This window comes from Platalea leucorodia (assembly GCF_965183815.1).
Source record: "Platalea leucorodia genome assembly, chromosome: 1".
NCBI classification, from domain to species: Eukaryota; Metazoa; Chordata; class Aves; order Pelecaniformes; family Threskiornithidae; genus Platalea; species Platalea leucorodia.
In genome coordinates this window covers 13,642,457-13,663,614 of record NC_138823.1, presented here as the reverse complement: position 1 = coordinate 13,663,614, position 21,158 = coordinate 13,642,457, and the positions used below count along the sequence as shown (strand labels likewise).

Genomic DNA, 21,158 nt, shown 5'->3' with positions numbered 1-21,158 from the left:
CCTGGTTCTTCCCGAAACCAGCTCTAAGGCAGCAGCTTGTCCCGCCAGCCCAGGGCTGGTTCACCTCGCCCGGGAGAAGCAAACACCTCCTGAAGCTCACAGCCCACCTCCTTGCTGCTGCATCCTGTAGGCAAAACTCCGCTTGATCTTACAGTCTTAGGCCAGCATAAAAATGAGCAACATATAGCCACGCACTCAACAGAAAATGACTCTCCGGTTCTTTTACTTACATGCCTCTGTTTTGGCTCTTCAAGGATGCACATTCCCTTTGAGGATATTTACTCGGTCTCTTCAGAGCGAAATTTGGAGCTGCACCTCCAAGAGAGGGAATTAGATCTGTAATGCTGACTCAGCCTGCAATTTGACAGGATTAAACAGTCAGAAAGAAACCATTAAGCTGAAAAAGCCTGAAACGTATGTGACTACATATGTCAGACACTCATCTCCTCACCATAAAAAATATATATACACATATCAGTACGCAGTTCATTATCTCTGACCAAGGTATTATTTCACAGGCGAGCTTGCAACTTCATCTGAGGGCTTTGCGGAGCAGATGTCACTTTAAATCTAGAGAAAGTGCACAGAGGAAACGGAGAGGGCACTCGATTTAAAGCAAGCAAGTGATCTGCCCTCACTTTCCTGGGAAATTGTGCATGCATGTTCACTGTGCTTTGTAATCAGTGTGGCTTCCATTGTGTTATTAATTAAAAAGAGAGGCCTTATGCAGAAGAAATATAAAATTGCAAATTTCCTTCCTGCATCTCCTGCAAAAGCAATTTCCATTTTGTCATGTTACCCTGCATCATTTTAAGGTTAGGTTTCTATAAATGAGTTACATACCGAGACTTAGCAAGAGTATTCACATTGCATTCATCACTGGTACTTTTTTTTATTTGTGATTTCCCAAGGAATCAAGGCTTTTGTAATTATAAACTCTAACCTTAAACACAGTTCTCTCATTCCTCAGTAAACTTTTAAACCTTTCCCTTAACTTCAATTAAATTTGACAGAATCAGAGCTAACTGACTGACCACAAGTTTCCTAAAAGGCAGCATCTGGGTAGAGATGCCACACAGCCTGTCGGTCCCAGTGCTCAAGATTCAGAGGAGGATTTTGATGACCAAGTTGAAAAACATTCACAGAACAGGCCTCTGTGCACTATATTTTGCACTTCGATGTGGGAAAATGCCAAGTGACACAGGAGCAGGTATCCTTAGACTTACCTACAGGGTCTGAGCAGCTTCTCTAGCAGTAGCATTGAATACACAGTGCTCACAAAGCCGTCCTTCGTTTGTTCATTTGGGACGGCAATAGCAACTGCTACACTTCTAAACCCCCACCTCCTCACCTTAAATACAGGGAATTATGCTCCGTTTTTAATGACCTTTCAGCTCCTAATTTGTGTGACATCACCCAGGGTTTTGGGGAAGGCAGATGAGCCTCACTGGGGGCCTTGGTGCCGGCGTCGCTTTGACCCCAGGTTAGAACTGTCTTTGTTACAACCCGGGCTTAAAGTCTGAAAGCCGGGACCGGGCTCCCGTGGCCGGCCCTTTTTTGCACTTGAAAGGCAGCGTTAGCCGCCCTATCACCAGATCAATCAAAGAGCCTTTTGCATTTGGCACTGCAAAAAAAAGTTAAAGAGGCCTTAAGGTAAGTGTTAATTAGGACAAGAGCAAGCAGATGGTTTTTTCACCTGCTTTTCCATTGATCTGCCCTTTCAAGAATATTTTCTGTTCACAGGCATAGTAGTCTTATTAAAACGCTTTGGCTTTTCTTTTTTTCCAAATCATAGAAATCATTTGAGACAGTACGGGGAAAAAAGTGTATCCTGGGGGGAAATATTTTTGCCCCCTAAAATAGCTCTTTCTTCTTTTTTCCCAGGCATTCAAAATTCAGAAACATTTCCAGGGCTGAAGAGCTACTGAAGAGTTAAACAAAATATATTCGGTAGTATTTATAAGAAAGAGGATTTTCCATTAAAACACCCCAAACCTCTAGGGAGGAAAACCAAAGTTCAGTGAGCATCAGCAGGCTCTGATGGTCACCTCCTGTGCCCCCAGCAAGGGCGGAGAGGGTGCCCATGCCTGCCCCTTCCTAACGGCTTCGATCTAGAAAGCAGAGGGAAAGTTAGCAGCAATCTCGGAGCTGGTGGCAGGGAGGGAGGAATCCATTCTGTTATCAAATACTTGCAGAGACTGCACTCAATCAGGCAGTCAGAAACACGCCTACTCAGATAAGGGTATCCCTGCAAAGAAATCTCTTGACACTGCTTTGACATATTTACGTTCTTCCGCGATTATTCAGTTGCAATAACTTAGAGCTCCTCTCCCGACACTGTAACACAAAGCCAGTCCCCAGCCCCACAGGGGGAAGGGAAACAAAACGTTGCCCAAGGAGGTGACCCAGCTGGGTTAAGGGCGGCAGCCGGGCGCTGGGGGCCCCAGCGCTGGTGATACGGGGCAGGGCGAGAGCCGGAGCAAGTGGAGATTCAAAGCCTTTGGAAGTTTAAGTATACAATTAAAATATTAGTTTAATGCCATCTGATCAAAGATACCGCACCATAGATAGCGCACGCCTGAAGTTACAGGGAGATTACGCTGCTCCTAAGTCCTATTAGCCTGGGCTTGTTGGAAGATCTGCTATCTAGTAGCAAGATACGATCGGGAAATTATTTCTTTTAATTAATTCATTGAAGTAAACAGAAAATAGCCCGAGTCCTATCTGTCTACATCTCTTTGGAAGAAAGGCAAGGAGGCACAAGAGTTCAACGCCAGTTTTAAATGGGGGAAAGGATTCCTGGGATGCAGCAGAGGAGCAGAGATTATTGCAGCATCCCTTGGAAATACACACCACCTTCTGCAAAGCAATAAACAACCATCGCCCGAAGCCCACCCAAAACCGGGCGGCTCGGAAAGCCTCCACCACCACAAGCCGAGGATGAAGACGTGCCCCCCACCTCCCCAGGTAACCTGCCCCGCCGGGGAGGGGCGGCCCCGGGGAAGCGGCTCAGCCTCATCCAGCCCCTCGTCATCCCGTCGCCGTCCCTGTAGCGGGGGTCCAGCCCCCGCCGGCCCCACAGCAGGGATGCCGAGATGGGGGTCCCGTCCCCACGTCCTGCAGCGAGGGTCCAGGCTCTGCCACCCCCACAGGGGGAGGTCCAGCCCGGGCGGCCCTGGACCGGGGGTCCTCACCCTCCGGTCCCTACACCGAGGGTCCAGACCGCCCGGGGCCGGGGGGGGGGGGGGCGCCCCCGCTGCGAGCCCCGGCTCCGCCCGGAGGATCGCGGGTGGGGGGGGCCCGTGCGGTTCCGCCCGTGGAGCGGGAGCGGCGGGGACCGGCGGAGCGCCCGGCGATGCCGGCGGCCGGGCAGGCGCCGGCCGGCGGTGCCGCCACCGGGGCTGCGGAGCGCCCGGCGGAGCCCACGCGTGCACCGCTCGGGGCGGGGGGGGGGGGGGTGCGTGGAAAATTGGTGGGGCCGAGCCGGAGGAGGAGCGGCCGGGGCCGGGCGGGGGGATGGGGGGGCACGGCCCCGCTCGCAACTTTCCGCCGCGCCGAGGGACCCCGGCGGCCGCGCCGGCGGTGGTATCGTATGCAAATACGCACGCTGACGTCAGAGATCATGTGGGTTTTGGCGTAGATCCCCACCGATCGAGGGCTCTTTTTTTTTTTTTCCTTTTTTTTCCTTTTTTTTTCCCTTTTTTTTTTTTTTCCTCTTTTTTTTTTTTCCGCGGCGGGGCCGGGGCGGCGTGTGCGTGCGTGCGCGCGTGGCGGTGCGCGCGTGTTCCCCCGCGGGCCGGCGCGGCGGGGGCGGGGGGCGCGGGGTCCCGCGGCCGCGGGCTGCCGCGGCGGCGCGGTGCGCGGAGCGGTGCGCGGCGCGGTGCGCGGAGCCCCGCTGCCGCTCCGCCCGGGACAGCCGGTGCCGCCGCCCTGGGCGCAGGTAGGAAACTTCCCAGGCGGGGCCCCCCCCTCCCCTCCACCCCCGGCGGCGCGGCGCGGCTCGGCGCGGCGCTCCCCGGCCGCCCGCCTCCCTGCACACAGGCGCTCGCCGGAGCTCCCGCCCCGGCCGCTCGCTCCCAACTTTTCCTCCCGCAAAAAACTGTCCGGTTCCCGGGACTCCGGCGGGGGCCGGGAGGAGGGGGGGGGGGGGCGGGGGAGAGCGCCGGGGGGGGAGGGAGCCGGGAGGGTTGTTCGGGGTGGGCTCTTCATTTTTTTTAGATCTATTTCTGATTTTTTCGCCATGCAGCCTCCTTCCCCCCCGTCCTCCTCCCCGCTCCCCGCCGCCTCCCGATCGCAAGTTTGGGTGAAGGGGGGAAGGCAGGAGGAGGAGGAGGAAGGGGGGGGGGAGGAAAAAACATGTCTACGTTTGTCTATGTCGACATCAGCAACACAAAATATGGCGTCCGCTTTCGACAGGGCGTTACGTAGAGGCTAGCAGGGCGATTTTGTCAGTGCGGTCTTTAAAGAGGAGCCGCCGGCTTGCGGCGGGGGGCGAAGCCGGCCCGGGGGTGCTGCAGGCGCAGGAGGGGCCCGGGCGCCGCCGCCACGCGTGGCTCCGCGCCCGCGGCCGCACTTGGCAGCGGTTCCTTCTGGTTTAATTTTTTATTAATTTATTTTCTTTCCCCCTCTCTGCCTCGCCTGCTCCCCCGTGACGCCGAGGCGCGGGGGCCGCCGCCTCCTGCCCCGCGGGTGCCGGTAACGGGGGAGAGCGGCGGGGCGGAGCGGGCGGCGCCGGGCCGGGACCGCGGCGGGGCAGAGCCGGGCGCCCCGCTCCGTCCCTCCCTCAGCCTCCGCCAAAGTCTGCGCCTGCCTGGGGCGTTTTATTTGGGGATATTTGGGGAAACTCGGCCTCTGGCACGTTGCATCCACTTTTTTTTTTTTAGGAGGGGAGACTTTCCCTTTTGTTTTAGCTGGCTTCCAAAGCCATCACACAACTGTCTCCTTTTTTTTCTCCCCCTTGTCTCTCTCCCTCTGGGATGAGGGAGACAGCAAAAGGCACAGATTTTTCTCCCCTCTTTCCTAGGAATAAAACTTGGAAGTAGAGTTGAGATGTGCCCGCCTGAGTTTGGGGGATCCCTCTGCCCGGCTTTTTCCTGAGCCCTTTGGTTTGCTTTGCGCCTGTGAATCCCTCCTTCGGGAGGGAACGTGGTGGGGGGACATGGCCCTGATTTCATTCCCCACTTGGGGTCCCTGGACACCTCTCCGATGGGGGCTGCCCATCCTCTCAGGGCGAGTGCTCCTCTTAAACCTCAGGAGCTTGCGAAGGCCCGGCCGTGCTGGGGAACTCAGCAAAAGTTTTGGGTCAGAAGGTGGAGAGCAGAAGAGGGGAAAAGCATCCAAAGAAGTAGGAATGGGAGGGAAGAGGAGGACTCTTGCTGGGTGGGAAGGTGACTTGGTGATGAGGATTGCTGGGTGTCAGCACCTCCTGCCAGCTGGGTCCCGAGGCGGCAGCGCGGGGAGCAGCAGGCGAGGGTGCGGAGCGTGCGGTGCCCTGGGGAGCTGCACCTCTGGCAGCACCCGGGATCTCCCTCAGCAATGCCGGGGCCGCAGTGTAAGGCTGTCAGCTGGGCAAAACTGGTCTTTCCTATCTGATTTATTTTGTCCCACCTCGATTCAGATGCACAGGTGTCAAGATCCCAGTTCAGGAAGGAGTTTTAGCACATCCCTTAGTGGAGCAATGATAGTCACTCTCAACCAAACCCCTTTCCAAATTGGGGCTGAGAACTAAAATGTCAAATGCCTCAACATAATTCTTTTACAGCAAATGATGGTAAATCATTGCTGCTCTGCGTCATCATCCAGCTCACCTACAAATTATCCACACGTAGTTGGTCAATGAGTTGTCTTTTTTTTTTTTTTTTTTTTTTTTTTTAAAGCTACAGATTAAACTCTGTGCGGGGTTTGTCCCTCCTGGCTGAGGCTGGGATAGCTGTGCAGGCGCAGGTGGGACTAGCAGGGGTCCGATGTCTCTATCAGAAACCTCTTGCATGTAGCCTTCCTGGGAAATGGCATGTGAAGTAACACAGCTCTGTGCTGCCCTGGTTTTATTAGACCGGTAGAGGAGTAATTTTGTTGTTGAAGAGGTATCTGTGACCGAAGTGCTTTGCCAGTGTAATATATTCCTGTCCCGGTGAAGCCTTTCTAATGTAGATGTGGCTTCAGTCTGTTGTATGAACTCAGCAGCTCTTTGAAACACAGAGTTGCAAATTGATCTCCGGGTCAGGGACAGCAAGGTACTGGCCAGCAATCGGGAAGAATATAAATGCTAAAAAGCCCATGCGTTTTTAAAGTTGTTGGCTGATCCTTATTTTACTTTGACAGTCGAGTGCATGTTTATCCTCTTCAAGGCTATCATATCATGCCTTCATATCTGCAGAAATGAATAGCTCAGAGCGCTCGCATGTTCGTCCTCTCTTGTACCTGTGATGAACTCGGTGCCGGAAAGCGTCTATAGATGTGCATGGCTCAGTTATCAGCCCAAAGCCCGTGTGATTACTCACCTTCATAAAATGACATTTTCCCTGCCTGCCCACCCTAAATGTTCTCCTGTCAGAGTTTCATCCCACAGGACATCTCTGCCGTCAGTGTTTGAAGGGGGTGCGCTCCTTCCAACTGCTCTTTCTCAAAGTACCACTTCTTTTTTTCTGTTTTACCCTAGTAACAATCAACAATTTCTAGGCAGTGTCTGTAAAATCAATAACCCATTGTGTGACACAGCTCAAGTTGGCAGCATCACGTTTTGGTTCTTTTTTGTTAGAGGGGGGAGTTTTATTGTGTTTTTATTAAAAGTCCAAAAAATAAAGCTAGCATTAAATATAGCAAAGTTACTTGCTTCTTTTCACATTTTCAAACCAGTTTCAAACTGCTGCAGGCTGGAATGAGAACACAGCAGGTTTTGCTCATCCTTGTACAAGATGAAGATTTTAATGCCAGGCATGACATCACTGTATTTGCATGTGCGACATCTTTGGGTTTTATTCCTTTTAGTTTTGCTCTAACTCGGATGATCCTCAGTGATATTGTTTGGAGTCTCTTCTGGTTGGGATGTTTTTACCCATGTCTAAATTATTTTCTGTGTGCCCGCTTAAGGAATGAAAACATCCACTGAAAATAAATCAAAATAGTATTTTGATTAGAATTTGTTTAGAAACGGACAGTGTCACAACTGAATTCCCTGAGATTTTAGCATGGCTGTCAGGTTGCAGTAAAGCTGCATCTGCTTTTTGTGCGCAGAGGGTGCGATTGCAGTTTTGACTTCGTTTCAAGTGTGAGGATAATTCAGCACGTGTGGTCTTTCCCTAAAAGTTGCTGCAAAGTGAAGGTTGTAACATGCACATCTGCATGATGGTATCTGTTCGTGTTGAAAGTAAGTAATAAACAAAAGTAGGCATTAAAATAATTTATAAAGGCTTTAGCTTAAAGCCGTTAAAGTAATTGCTGGTCTTCTGTCAAGGTGTGTTTACATGTGTCACGTCAGCTGGAAATAATATTTGCGGTTTTAGTTTATTTTATCAACCCTTCAAAAATAGGGAGGTCTGAAGTTTACTGGATGTCATGATACAGTTCAGTCCCAGGATAGCAACAAGTTTGTTTTTTTTGTGAAAAAGCCAAAAGAGCTGTCGATTTCCAGAATGTTACAAATGCTTTTCATACAGCATGGTGTTTGAGAATTTAGTTTGCAGAGGTGTAGCAAAATGGAAATGAAGTGAGTCGGGCCCTTGGAAAATGAAGGGGAGAGAGCTCAATTCCAGCCTTGCCATCTGGAGGCAGGTCAGAAATCACCAACCCAGCCCTCCCTCCCCAAAACCGCCGTGCCTTTGCAAGTCAGGAGTGTTGTTTGATTGATTGTTTTGTTTTAAAAAAGACGCACTTTGGGTTGTTGCAAGAAACGCTGTGAATTTGGATTTAAGACGATGCACTTGGCAAGCTTTTCGCACAACCATGATACCCCAAACCTGTTTCTAAAGTGAAAACTGAGTTTTCTGTAAAAGGAGTTTACATAAAACGGCCGTTATTGTGAGTCTGCGGGTGCAACTGGGAGATCTGGTCAAATTGAGGGATATAGGGTTTTTCAGGGAGATGTGTGAAATGATTTTGTGTAGTTAGCACTGAAGAACCTTAAAAGGTCTGGGTTTTATTAGTGAGCAGAGAGAGAATGGCACAGGCAAGCAGAGGAGGTTTTGGCATTGGTAACCAGGAGGGGACTTTTTTAAAGTCCTCTTGGGGGTGTTTATTCTGCTAGCTGAGGACACAGGTTACGGTGCCACATCCCCTGCGACAGAGGCAGGCTCGTCTCTTGAATTCGCGGATGAGACGCCGTGTGCCCGAGCTGCCTGCGGCGGGCGATGCCCTGAGCAGGGCTGGCGGTGGGAAGGCTCGTGTCGGTGCTTGGCAGAGGGGAGCGTTTGCCATCTGGAGGGCTGACGGAGAAGGGAGGAAGGGTCGGGAAGCAAATGGGGAAGAAGGTGATCTGTAACACCTCTGTGTTAGAAATTGCACGTCGGGAGTGGAGGGGGGGCACATCAGCGAGTTTTGACAACCTTTTGCGAATCGGCCCGGTGCGCGGGGTACGTGCCGGGTGGTGAAAGCAGGGTGCGTGCGAGGAATTCAGTGTCACTCCAGCAATGAGCCTCCCCAGCTACATCTACAGTTTATATCTTCTCCAGGTTGTGGCCCCTGGGCAGGCTTTCCAGCAGAGACCTGATCTAACAAAGCGAAGCCTGCTCACCACTGGCTTGCCTCTCAGATTAACTTTTGCAGACATTTTGGGAGGAATTTGCAAATGCCCCCCCTGCCCAGACTACAGGTTAAGCAGGGCCGTGGTCCAGGCTCACTCTTGGGTTCAGTTGCCATCTGCACCATTCACAGGCTCTGAATTGATGTAGGTCTTTTCCATCTTGTGCTGCCCTTCATCTCGCAGTCAGGGCAAGCCCACTGGCTGCCCACCCCCTGGGGCTCTGGCTCAAAGGGCAGCCCCAGCATCCATAGGATCATAGAATCATAGAATGATTTGGGTTGGAAGGGACCTTTAGAGATCATCTAGTCCAAACCTCCTGCCACGGACGGGGACATCTTCCACTAGATCAGGTTGCTCAAAGCCCCGTCCAACTTAACCTTGAACGCTGCCGATGATGGGGCATCCACAGCTTCACTGGGCAACCTGTTCCAGTGTCTCACCACCCTCATCGTAAAAAATTTCTTCCTTATGTCCAATCTAAACCTACCCCCTTTCACTCTAAAACCATTGCCCCTTGTCCCATCCCTACAGGCCTTGGTAAAAAGTGAGCACGTATCTATTTCAGATTACTTAATATCTCATTACGCCAGGTACCCAGAGCCTAGGAGTGCACAAGTGCTTTGATGGGGTCAGCATCCCACAATTTGCTCGTTGTGGATTTATCTTCCCAACCCTGCGCGATGAGTTTGATAAGTGGCATTAGCAAAAAATGCCCCTTTGCTGGTGTAACAGCCTTTCTGCCTGCGGGTTTTACCAGCACAGCTACATCAGTGACATGTCCTGCCCTGGGCTGATACAACCGCATAGTAAGCGTTAGTGGTACAGAACTGACATGAGGTGTTCCCATGCAGAGATGTCTGCTGTTGTGTGCCTGTTCAGCTCTTGAGCACATCAACGCTCGTCTCTGGGAAGCCCTTTTTACTGCTTGAGTTAAGCCCAAGATAAGCCCCGTCCTCCCTGCAGGAGCAGGCGTTGGAGGCTCTGGGCCACAGGAGCGGGTGCATCCTGGCCCGAGCTCAAGTGGCTTTGTGCACGTCGCGGAGTTCCCTCCAGACCGGTGTTATCTGACCACGCCGTAGTTCAGTGCACTTGGGAGACTCCTCTGTAGCCTGAAATTCATCTTCTGTCCTGGAAAAATGTGGCAAAGCTGAAAAATGAAGTTATTTCCCTTGTGTTACTCCACTCGCTGTCCCCTTAGCTGTGGGTTTGCACGGAAACAATCTTGGTGAGAAGCAACCCTCTGCTTCACTCCCTCCTTTCTTAAGCGAGATAGATATAGATACATATTTTTTTAGTATTATTTTTTAACTTGCAGCATTTTGGTGATGTGATTTACAGTGTGGTCCCAGCTGGCACCAAAGGAGGCGACAATTAACTTCATGCAAGCAGTGGGAGGGGTGGGACGGGAACTTCTTGCAGTGGTTTCTGTGCCCCATCACAGGCCTGAAATCTTAGTTTTCCTTCCCTCTTTTTCTCCCATTCTTCCTGTTGTGACCTTATTTCCCCTCTTAAATGCTAAATATTTTTTTTTAAACTTGCAACCTCAAATTACCTGTAGATTTCAGGTTTTCTTTTGTTGTTGTTAATTGTCTGGTGTTCCCACAATTTTGTAGCAAGTGTTAAAACTGCATATTTGACTGGCTGTAGCTTAAAACAAACAAACAAACAAAAAAATATATTTTCTCGCTTGTTTTGAGTCGGTGACAGTAACTAAGGAAGCCTGAAGTTCAGGGTTATTTAACCTCTTGTCCAGTCTCGTGAGCAAAGGAAGAAGTCCTGTGAGCAAAGCTATACAGGGAAAAATGTGTTTCCTTTCTTTTTAAACAGAATCTTGTTGTTCGTGGGTTATTTTAAATAGCACCCAAAAAAAAAGCAGGTTCTGAGCTGCTGCTAAAGGCACCCTCAGAGGGGTTTGATAAAATACCAGTATTTCTCAAGAACTCTGTGCCCCTTCCCTTGCCTCTGATGTATGTGTTCCTTTTTCTCACTCTCCAAGCTTTGGACTTTTTTTTTTATATCTCTAAACGTAATTTCATGCTTATTAGTTTCAGTTACTTGATGTTACACTTCAGTCAGATAGCAGAAGTGGGAAAATACTTATTCTTTTTTTAAAATCTTATTTGCAAGAAGAAAATCCAAGAGTAAGCAGTTGGAGCTAGTAAGTTTTGTTGGGTTTCAAAGAGTGCCGGGAGGGAGGCCCCGGGAAGCGATGCGGGGAGGTTTTCCGTCCTCTCCTGCCGAGGGAAGCCGGTACAAAGCAGACAGCGCCGGCATCTCCGAGCTTTGCTGCCAGGCTGGCAGAGCGCTGCTGATTCACTCTCGCACAAAATAAAGGAAAGTCCTGATGGTTCTGGCCTGAAGTGTTTTTGAGGAGATGCCTTCCCCACCCCTCTTCCTGCCTCCCACCTCTAGAGCAAATATGTTTTGTTGTGGGGTTTTTTTTTTTTCAGCATCCTCTTCAGCACAAACTGTCAGGCACCGCAGGGAGTTTTTCCTTGTCTTTTGTCTCTCCAGAAGCTGATTTATTTAAATGATATGCTGGGAGCACACTGCTGTTGCAGGCTTTGGTGCTTGTCGTCTTCCAGGCTTCGGTACAATTTACTTGAAAATTGTGGAAGGTGGGGTTATCCCAGAGGATCGTGCTCCCCCCCCCCCCCCCCGAAGCTGAGTAAACACCCTGCATTTTTCTAAAGAGGTTCCCCTTCCCGGTCTTGTAAGAAGAGCGGCACTGGGTCGGACCTATTTATTTCCACGTGGTTGAAAGGCGAGGAAGCTGAACGCTCGGGTCGCTCCTGGGGAGAGCGCTCGGTCGCCTGGCTGGGTGTCCACGGGGCTGTCCCTGCTCCCACCCATGGTGAGACAACTGCTGCACCAACACCCTCCTTTTGCTCAGCCAAAGGTGGTTACCGAGGCTTTTATCACTCATTTATTTTCTTGTCGCTGTCAGGCATCCCCATGGCATCTCTTACAGCTGTCACGTTTATGATGTTACTTTTCATCACCATCGTGTAATGCTCAGTAGCAGGAGGAGTCTTGACCTCGCAGTTGCAGATTTTTGGGATCTGTTCCTCATCTCTCAGGACTGGGCAGCCAGTTTTGTTTGAGAGCCAGAAGCCCGTTTACCTGGGCTTTAACCTAAGGCATAGGTCTCCCCAGCCTGTGCTCAGGTACAGGCATCTTGCCAGGAAGGTGCCAGCTCCACTGTGATCCCGTTTTGAGGGTTAGGTTTCATTTTCTTTGAGAAGCCAGCTGAAAAAGCCTTGTGTGGGGTTTTTGAACCAGGGAAAGCACCTGGGGATGCTGTATGGCAGAGTCCCTGGTGCAGCCGTGCCAGGCTGCTGACTGTGGGGGCTGGTGGCCACTGAGGACTTGCAGGATTTTGCCCAACTGCTGCGGGTAGCAAGTTTCCAGGTACAAATGGTGACGAGTAAATTCAGAGGAAACTGCTGCCTTAGTAAGCCTTTACTTCCCTCCATCTGTCTGGGATCCTCCGGCATAAGGAAGGAATAGGCTCCACATGTGTTTTAAAGCAATTGGAGTGATGAGGAAGAACGATGTGTTTGGAGGGAACTGTTTTCTTAACTGCTCTTAACTTGGCATCTTCTCTTTCTTTAGAGTTAGAGCATCCTCGTAATTTTGCTGTTGCTCAAACAGTTTTTACGGGACGCCCCTCCTCTGCATATCTACCAGCATCTCGTCTGTATGCCTTGTGGTTATGTCGGAGGGATAGAGGTGGTTTGGGAAATAGTGCTCAAGGCGAACGCAAGTTTCAAAATCCACAGTTAATCAGATACAGGAAAAAAAGTGTTAGCTCTCTAAAGTATTTTGCTTTCAAGCCTAAATATACTTGAAGTGCCTTAAATTCTGTTTGCTTGTCCTGTTATCCTGTATCTTAGCCTTTATAAGTACCTTATTTTCCTGTTTTACCTTATTTTTACATGTTTTCTCTGTGTGTGTCTGAGCCAGGAGAAGAGTGTCACAAGACATTACTTATGCCAAAAAGAGCTCCTACATAGGGATGATCTTATCTCCGGCCCCATCTCTTCTCCAGCAGCAGATCAGAGTGCCAGGTCAGTGGATTTAAAGTTAATCTCCTGAAATCTGAACTCCTTTTCATTTGCTCTGCTCTTGCTTCTGGGCGAGGAGCAGCAGACAGTCTCATTCTCTCCGCAAAGCATTCAGGAGTGGGTGCTTTCAGCCTCGGGGTCTGCAGCTCTGGGGCGCGGGGAGTGACCAGGCACCAGCACACCCCTTGCCAGCTGGCCCCAATTCCCTGCTGAGCTCTCTGCATCTCTCCCACAAAATTTATAGGGGACTTAAATATGTTTTGTTTTGTTTTGTTTTTTTTAAAAAAAAGGCACAACCCCCTGTCTGCACCCTGTCCCCAGTTTTGGCGGAAGTACATTGTTGACGGCATGTTTTGCATTTTTAATTTCTTTGCGGTACCCTCTTCCTTCCCCTTTCCCCACCTGCCTGCTCCCACCCTGACATCATTTTGGAGGGCTCCGTCCACGCCTCGGCGGGGAGCCTGCCGCGGCAGGGTGCTCGCAGGGCAGGGAAGGCTCCTTTCCATCCGCTTTTGTGGTGCTTGATGGAGTGAGGGGCCTGCTTTGAAATGAACTATTGAATGTGAAGCACCCCCTGAAAAGTGTGCAAGGTACATTGCAAGGAGGGTATTGGATATTTAACATTAGCGCTACTGCATCCCAAAATTGGTGTTGGTGTGGTAGGCATCACAGTACTGTATGGCAAAGGATTTGTGGCTGCTGCAGGCTGCTTTACTTAGAGAAGGTAGCTGGCAGCAAGAAGGGATGGGAGTTGCCACCCGGTCTCTGCCACGCATTTAACTTTGGGATGTTTTATGTGCAACGGCGTGAGGTGTAGTTTGCTGTGTTTTGGAAACTGTATTTTCACGGGAAAGCTGAATTTGTACCTGAGCCACCTCTCTCTATCGATTTCTGCAGCCGAGGTTGGAATTTGATCGTATTTTTCTGTTAGCTTCTTTGGACATGATGCATCCTTTCCTATTTGCCTTTCACTGGCACAAGCAGTACCTCGCAGTAGGTGCAGCTCTCGCAGGACCGCTCAGATTGGCTCGTGTTTTCATCTAACATGCTTTTGTTATGTTATTTTATTTTTTAATCTGCCTGTATTTTGTTCATGCCTGTGTAGATGGGGGTCTTATTTGTTCCTTCTCATTCTTTTACTGAATCTCAGGGTGGAGGCTGCTACTGTGTGTCGCAAGGCTGCTGTCACGTTTGGTTTGTGCATCTAGGCACTGCCGTAGCATCCTCCAGAAGAGCTCCCATGCCGAGCTTCTGGCACAGACTGGCAGGGAGACCCTTCTTGTGCTCAGATTTGTAAGTGCTGATCTGCACAGCGGCAGTGAAAGACTGTGATTTACCACCCTTTATTACTGGGCTTTTACAACATACAGATACGCATCTTGAAACACTCTTCACCTTTCGCTGTGGCCACTTGGCTAGGTTGGGGTTGCAGCTTGATTAATTTTTGGCTAGCAAGTGAATGGCCCTTGTCCCTTTGATGTGTTTTAAAATCAGTAAAAAATCAGTACTCAAAAAGTTAGAAACAGCAAGCTTAACACATACTTAGTACTGAAACTTTTACAATGTAGCTAGAGGAGGAAGCAAAATATCAAGAATCTTGTTATTTTTACTTCTCTTTTTTTTTTAAATGAAACAGGCAACTAATAGGAAGCTGATTAAGAAACTTTTATTAAACTTTTTTTTTTTTACTTGTCTGGGGTTTTAAAATATCCATTCTTAAATTATGTAAAATAGATGGCATGAGGGTGAGAAACAGCCCAGTGCACATCTGGGTTTGGCAGGGTTCTTCATACTTGAAGTTTCATCCTTGATGTGATTTAAGTAGTTCAAGGTATTAAAGTCTTTAAATCAAGGTTTATAACGACTTTAAGATGCTCCCCACTTAAAGCATGAAGGAATATTACATGCTATGGGTTTTAAAAGGAAGCACTATACATTCATTGTTAATTACATACTTTATTATTAAGTGCAAGTAGTAATTTTTTTTTTCCAAGGCATGTTTGGCAAATGATAGTTTTTAATCAAATTATAGAATAAAATAATTACTTGAAATTTAACATAATAAACTTATTTTACAGGTCTAATACAATGAGGACTTATTAAGGTCACCTTTGATCTCCATTGAAGGTAGGCAGGCAGAGTCTTGTTTGAAAGCAAGCAAAGCCAAGGCCCAGTTTTGTTAAAAACTGGAAGACAGCATCCTGGGAGGTGTTTGTCTGGATCATCGCAGGAGGTGCGTGTCCGGAAGCCTGTGGTTTAGATGAGAGTGGAGTGTTGATAAGTTTTTTGTCTCTTCAGTGAGCACCTGCAGATAGATTAGGCAAATCGTAGTTAATTATTTAACAAAAGGCCCAATGCTGCAGTTGCCTTTGACTCCTGCACTGCTTAACAGCTCTGGTTTGGAGGGTGGAATTAAGACTATAACTTTGAAATTAAGCTTTTAATTTTCTTTTCTTCTTCCCAATGAATTCAAGGCTCTTGACTGCCAGCTCTGAGCATTACATCCCAAACAGACGAAGGGCAAACTTTTGCACTCTGTGCTAAGGACGCTTACATAAAGGGAGATATTCAGATTGCATCCAAACCCCACTCAGTTCATGGGCTTGCTGTTGAAGAAGATGGGTCTGTGCTGTCCCTATCCACCTGGGGGTCTTCAGGGAGTCTCTCTGCTACCAATCCTTGCTTTTTGTGCACACCCCTATCTGTTGTTGAGCAGAAAAAGCTTCATCTGTGACAAGCCAGATGTCATGTGAGCTGAAATCCAGGAGACTGATTATTCCTGAGAGAATCGGGACCGACACAGACCGCTTTCCAGTGTATTTGACTGGTGAGATTGAATTCCTGCCTGCACTGGGAGAGGGGTCAGACTAACCCCGCATCCTCCCCCCTTCATGGCTCCAGTGATGGGGATCTCTTCTCCACACCCTGTCTGTTTTCATGAGACCGGTAGAAAGTTAACTGTCTTTGAGATTTTCACCTCTGTCAAATGTGACGGACATTAGCCAGCAAGTTAAAAAAAAAAACTAGTGCTAGGATTGATAAACCTAGCACCTAGATTGATACACACGAACGTGGAAGCAGCCAGAAACCAGCCTCACAGATCCTTTAAATCAGTGATACCGGAAGGGGTAAAGAGAAGGAAATGGAGTTTGGCAATGTCCAAACTTTTACCCAGTTCTTCTTGCCGTCCCCTTTCCATTTTGCCCCTGCCCAGGCTGTAGGGCCGGAGTTGCTCCCGGCAGCCTGGCTGGCAGGTGGCAGCCGATGGTGCCCATCCTCAGTAAAGCTCCCGGCAAGTGGAGTAACCAAATGGTGACGGCTGAGGGATGCTTTTGTACTTTCCTGGCTGCAAACATACAGACAAGGCAATGTCAACTCAGAGGTATGAAAGAGTAAGTACAGCAAAAATACCTTTTCACCGGAGTCCTCACTGCATGCAAGGCTGAAATCACAGGAGCTGTTCTTTGAAGTCAGCTGCCTAATCGTATTGTGAATTTGGCTTTGAACAAGCAGCTGAGACCTTTAAAAGGCCCAAACCCCCACTCTTTATTGGCATTTTTACATATGTACAACTACAGGGTGCACAGATGCGCCTGCACGCATGCATTGCATGGTCTGACCTGCGTAAGTTATTTGGGACAGTGCACTTGTGTTTAAGTAAGACGCGGCACTGAGGCATTTTCACTCCCGCAGATGTGCCCGGAGAATCAGGACGGTGGGTTCAGACCCTTTGGAGCGGTCTCCATCCCCGCGGGGTGACAGCAGTGGGGCAGGCGGGTTGGGTGCGGTTCTGCTGAAGGTCTTGTGATCAGCTCCCAGGTCTTACCACAATGGGAAGGATTTGATAAAAGGATCAAGTTGTTACCTCGCATTATCACATTGTAGTGAATGGGCGAACACTGCTGTTCTCGTCTTGCCTTTACCTCCGAGATCACCAGCAGCTGCTTCATTAACTATTAATGGTCTCCTCATTAATGCTGTAAAAGGCTAGGACCAATCTTGCAAATTTTCTGGACTCTTCTCCTGAAACATTTATGACTTGCTCGCTGTGCAAAAGGGCAAGAGCAACAGCAGAGAACATGCCTTCAAGTTTTGTTGAGCATTATTAAAGAGCTCATGAATATGAAGAAGCTGGCAGCTTCTCTCTTTTTTTTTGGCTTGCACTACACGTCTGGCTGTAGGGGTCGAATGGGCTGGTGGTTCCCTGAAGCATCAGTGGCTCAGTTGGTCCCTTGGTGAGCCATTACTCCAGGCAACCCCCTATAACATGTCAGATTCATAACCAGACTCACCTAGTCTACTGTCTGGTCTTCTGCCTTCTTAGCAGAGTCTTGGCTGCTTTACTGATGATCTGTGGTTCCTGTAGTGCTTTCCTTTGCATGGTGCTAGACAAGCGCCAAGGTGTAAATGATACCTTCAGGGGAGGTTTTATTACTCTTGTTAAACAGATGGGGAAACTGAGGCGTAAAAGTTGAACAATTTGCCTGGAGCCGAGCAATGGGAAGCCAGTAGAGGATGGAAATGGTTTTGCCCAAAACTGTAATGCTACTTTTGATTAACGTCTGGTTAGTGTGAAAGAGGGGGACGCTCACCAAGCCTCATCTGAAGCCATTGCTACAAGTTGTTCCCATCCCATCCCAAACAAAGCTCCTGAATGATTGCAGAGAGGAGCACCGAGTAGTGCTTTCCCTGGGAAGGTTGTTTTAGCTCCCTCTGGTACCAAGAAGCAGCAGGGAAGCTATTTTTCCCCTCCATCCAGATTTTGGAGATACAATCGTATTCTTCGTGTTGCTTACATCTACCAGCAATAAAGAGTCTGTCCACTAAATCCCAACTGCAGCTCGGCTGGTGGTGCGTCAGGCAGATTAAAATCTATATTTCTTTCCCACAGCCATCTGCAGAGCAAACACTAGTGTAAATACATGTGGGAGGCTTTTTTTGGTAAAGTAGGGAGATATGCTTTAAAGAGAACAGGTATGACTCCAGGAGTGAGGACCAATCTGTGCAAAGCTTAACATCTTTTCCATACGCGGCGGGCCTTAGAGTAAAGAGTAAAAAGGCTCCTGTGTGTTTGGAAGATGCAGGGTGTGTCAGGAATGACGAACCTTTAATGCTGTTCAAGCTTCTGGACTTGCAGATAGCGCCGGAGTGGAGCCAGGCAGCAAAATAGATCTGTATCAGGAGCGTTCCCTGGTACAACTTTCTCATTATTATTTCTTACAGAGTGTCAATATTTTATCCCACGTCATATCAAATGACAGGGAATGCTTGGTTTCTCTCCTGAAGCCATTCCTTTTAGTTGATGGAGAAAAGTTATGATGGATCCAGGATGGAATTTCAAAGTCCTGTCCTTCACTGAAGTGGTGTTTAAGGGTTTATCTTAACTCCTTAATTTTTTATTGCTACAAGGTGAAGAGCCTACTCAGGTATCCTGGTGGTAGCCACAACTTAGTGGTAGAACATAGTCATATTGTGCCCTGTATGACTGCAGCAGGTCCTGGTGGGACTCCATTGTCACACTGATCTCCGGGAGTATCCCAGCAGCGTGCTGAATGCCATCTGATTTTGCCCTCAAAACTAGCCTAAGTGTTTCTGGGGAGGACTTCTGGGGCTCTGCTGCTACAAGAATAGCATCCAGATCTTGAGCGACTCTTGTCACTCCTTATTGAAGCAATTCCTCCAAAAGCTGGAAAATGGGTAGATGCAGGAATCAAGTCTGCATCCCTTGGCTGGTGCAGCTCTTCCAGAGACAGCTGCAGTGGAGGCTGCAGAGCAGATCGTCGTCGTTTTTTTAGTTACCAGTGGTGCCGTTACCTCTCCATCTGTAGAGCTGTTCTCTTCCTTGTGGAAGATCTGCCCCCTCATCCCACCAAGGGCATGAAGCTCTGCCTAAATTTTAGGAGCCCTTTCCCTGCTTCTTCCTTGGTGGTTAGGAGGAGTCTGCCCAAAACAGACCCCGTTCCTCCTCTCTGAGTTTGGGGTTGAATTACAGGTAAGGGCTGTTGCAAAATCTCTCTTCCTCAGCAGAGAGAAGACCAGTGTAATTCAAGACGTTGAGGGCTGTGTCCTGTCCCTGCCAAGGGCGTCAGTGATCAGGTATCAATGATGTGAGAAAATACAGTGATCATTAACATTTTCAGTAAGTAGAAACTTATTGTATCCTATGAAATAACTGGAAGAGGGAGGGGTTCTCTGTAGAAACATCAGCTTTCGGTTCTTGGTGTCATAATGTGAGCTAAAAGAGCTGCCAGCAGCCAGAGAAATTCCAGATGTGTCTTCTACATGCCACTCAGCTGCGAGTTACTTTTCCAAGGAAAAAGCATGTCTGTCTGCACTCTTGGGCAGATTCCTGATTTCAACAGTTTCGGACTAAGGACTGGACCGTGCTTCGGAGGGTGCTGCAACTCATTATTCATTTTCACTTCCTGCCGGTGTACTCATGTCTTGTCAAGATAAAAATGATTGCTCACATTTATGAATAGTGGTTTCTAAAGTCTAGCCTTTAAAGTGATATCTTGGCATCTAAGTGATCAATGGGGTACCAGTAGTTCATTGGGACTTGTGGGTCTCCAGCATTTTTGGTAGAAACCAACTGTTCATTAGCTATATCCGTGTTTGCCTTGTGTTGCTGAGGGGGTATCCACGTTTGGAAGTGTTAGCTTAAATTTTCATATGCATTTAGATTGGTGGGTACTCCAGCCAGCAGCTGCTTTGGTTTACAATAAATTCTGACTCAGGATAACATTATCTGAGCCTAAAATTAAGAGGAAGAAAGGGCAAGCCCAGCCTTATAGTTCATGGGTGGAAATGGGAGAACAGGTCAGCTGGCCAAATAAAATGGATCCTGGTTGAGTCTGGGATGACGCTGTCCTGCAAGACCTGCGAAACTTGGCCTTTTCAGAAGATTTTAATCATCATTTGAGGTGTTAGTTTATCATTTTTCCCGCTGATGCTGTTTATGTCTTGTGCTTGTCTTGGCTTAAGGAGTGCAAAGTCTCCTTGCGACTGCTGTGCTCGCATAGTTGGGTCCTTCTGCACTAACGTGACGTGACAGGGCCACAGCCACCAGTGTTCCAGGGGAGTGTGTAAGCCATGAGCATTACAGCTCCATCCTCGGCGCTGAATCCTCTCGCAAAACAGCGCTTATCTAGAGTTTGCATATCAATGAAAACTGTCCTGCCAGGCTTTTTATAAAACTTTTTATTTCATGGCATTGGCATCTTGACATGTACTTGACAGCATCTGATGGTCCACACCGCCAGTGGCCTAAGCAGCTCTGTGTGGAGAGGGACAAAGGCTGAATTTTGTGTTACAGTGCAGGTTGTAATGTATGCTGGGAAGTTAGCTTGCATCTCGCCGCCTTCTGAAAATAGCTTGGGGTTAAGCCATGCCTACGCTACAGACTTCTGCCAGCAAAGCTGTACTGGCCAAAAAGCGTGGAGAGGTGTGATTCCCGAGTGACAGGACCGTGCTGGCACAGCCCCGAGGCACGGCACGCATACACTGGGGAAGCTGCCCTTTCTCTTTCTCCGGCCTGCGAGGGGCTCGTGCTGGCCTCTTGTAGACCAGGGCTTTGCTGCGTAGCCCTATCTGCCCCGTAGCGTTTTGACAAGGTTACGTGGGTGTTCGTCTGCTGCTGGAGTGCTTCTGGGGTCTTAGTTCCTGTAAATATTTAAAGGGGTGTTTTCAGATCCTCCTCAGTAAAAAAGAGGTGAAAGGTGCATTTTTAATGTTGCAGGTCCTCTCTCGTCGTCCTTCTTAGAGGGAAGGTTCTGGTGTTCCCCTCATTCTCCGGAGCAGGGCACAGCAGCAGTTATTCTAGCTATGTGCCATCTAATGCTGGATAATGTTGCAAGATCCAAAAATAAAAAGTGGAAAAATACGCAGAGGAAACAAGGCACAACTTTACCTCTTGGGCAGAGCAACCACCTTCCTTCTTCCTAGCACAGCTTCACCCCGAGTCTCAAAAGACGGGTAACTCCGTTGGGTTTTTACCACCTACTCTGTCTTTCCGCACCAAGTTTTAATTGTTGGCTCCCTTCAAGAGCTTATGTTGTTACAGCGCAGCCTCAGGTCCTTTGGTGAAATACTGCTCCTCTCTTCCTCCCCAGCTTTTTAGAGTTACACATTTCTTTGCTCGAGAAAAACACCTCAAGGTCATCCCCAGCCTCACTGGAGAAGCAGAGAAGAGAGCAGTTTATCGGTGCTTATTTAATCCCATCTTTCTTAAAATATAAGCACCTGGTATCTGCTTGCATATTTTCCATCCCAGTACTTGTGATGTAGAAAAGTTTTGTTACAAGAATTAGGTGTAGAAGCACTGAGGAATAAAACTGATTTACACAAGTTCAGGT

At 48.7% G+C, this 21,158-nt stretch overlaps 1 protein-coding gene across 1 annotated transcript in view; it reads left to right on the top strand.

Moving 5' to 3' along the window:
* Positions 1–3,612: 3,612 nt before the first annotated feature.
* The window catches only part of ZHX2 (zinc fingers and homeoboxes 2), a 78,860-nt gene continuing 61,314 nt past the window's right edge, over positions 3,613–21,158 (top strand). The window contains exon 1 of the mRNA XM_082315239.1: positions 3,613–3,624. The gene's annotated coding sequence lies outside the window, so the exon portion shown is untranslated. The remainder of the gene's footprint in view (positions 3,625–21,158) is intronic.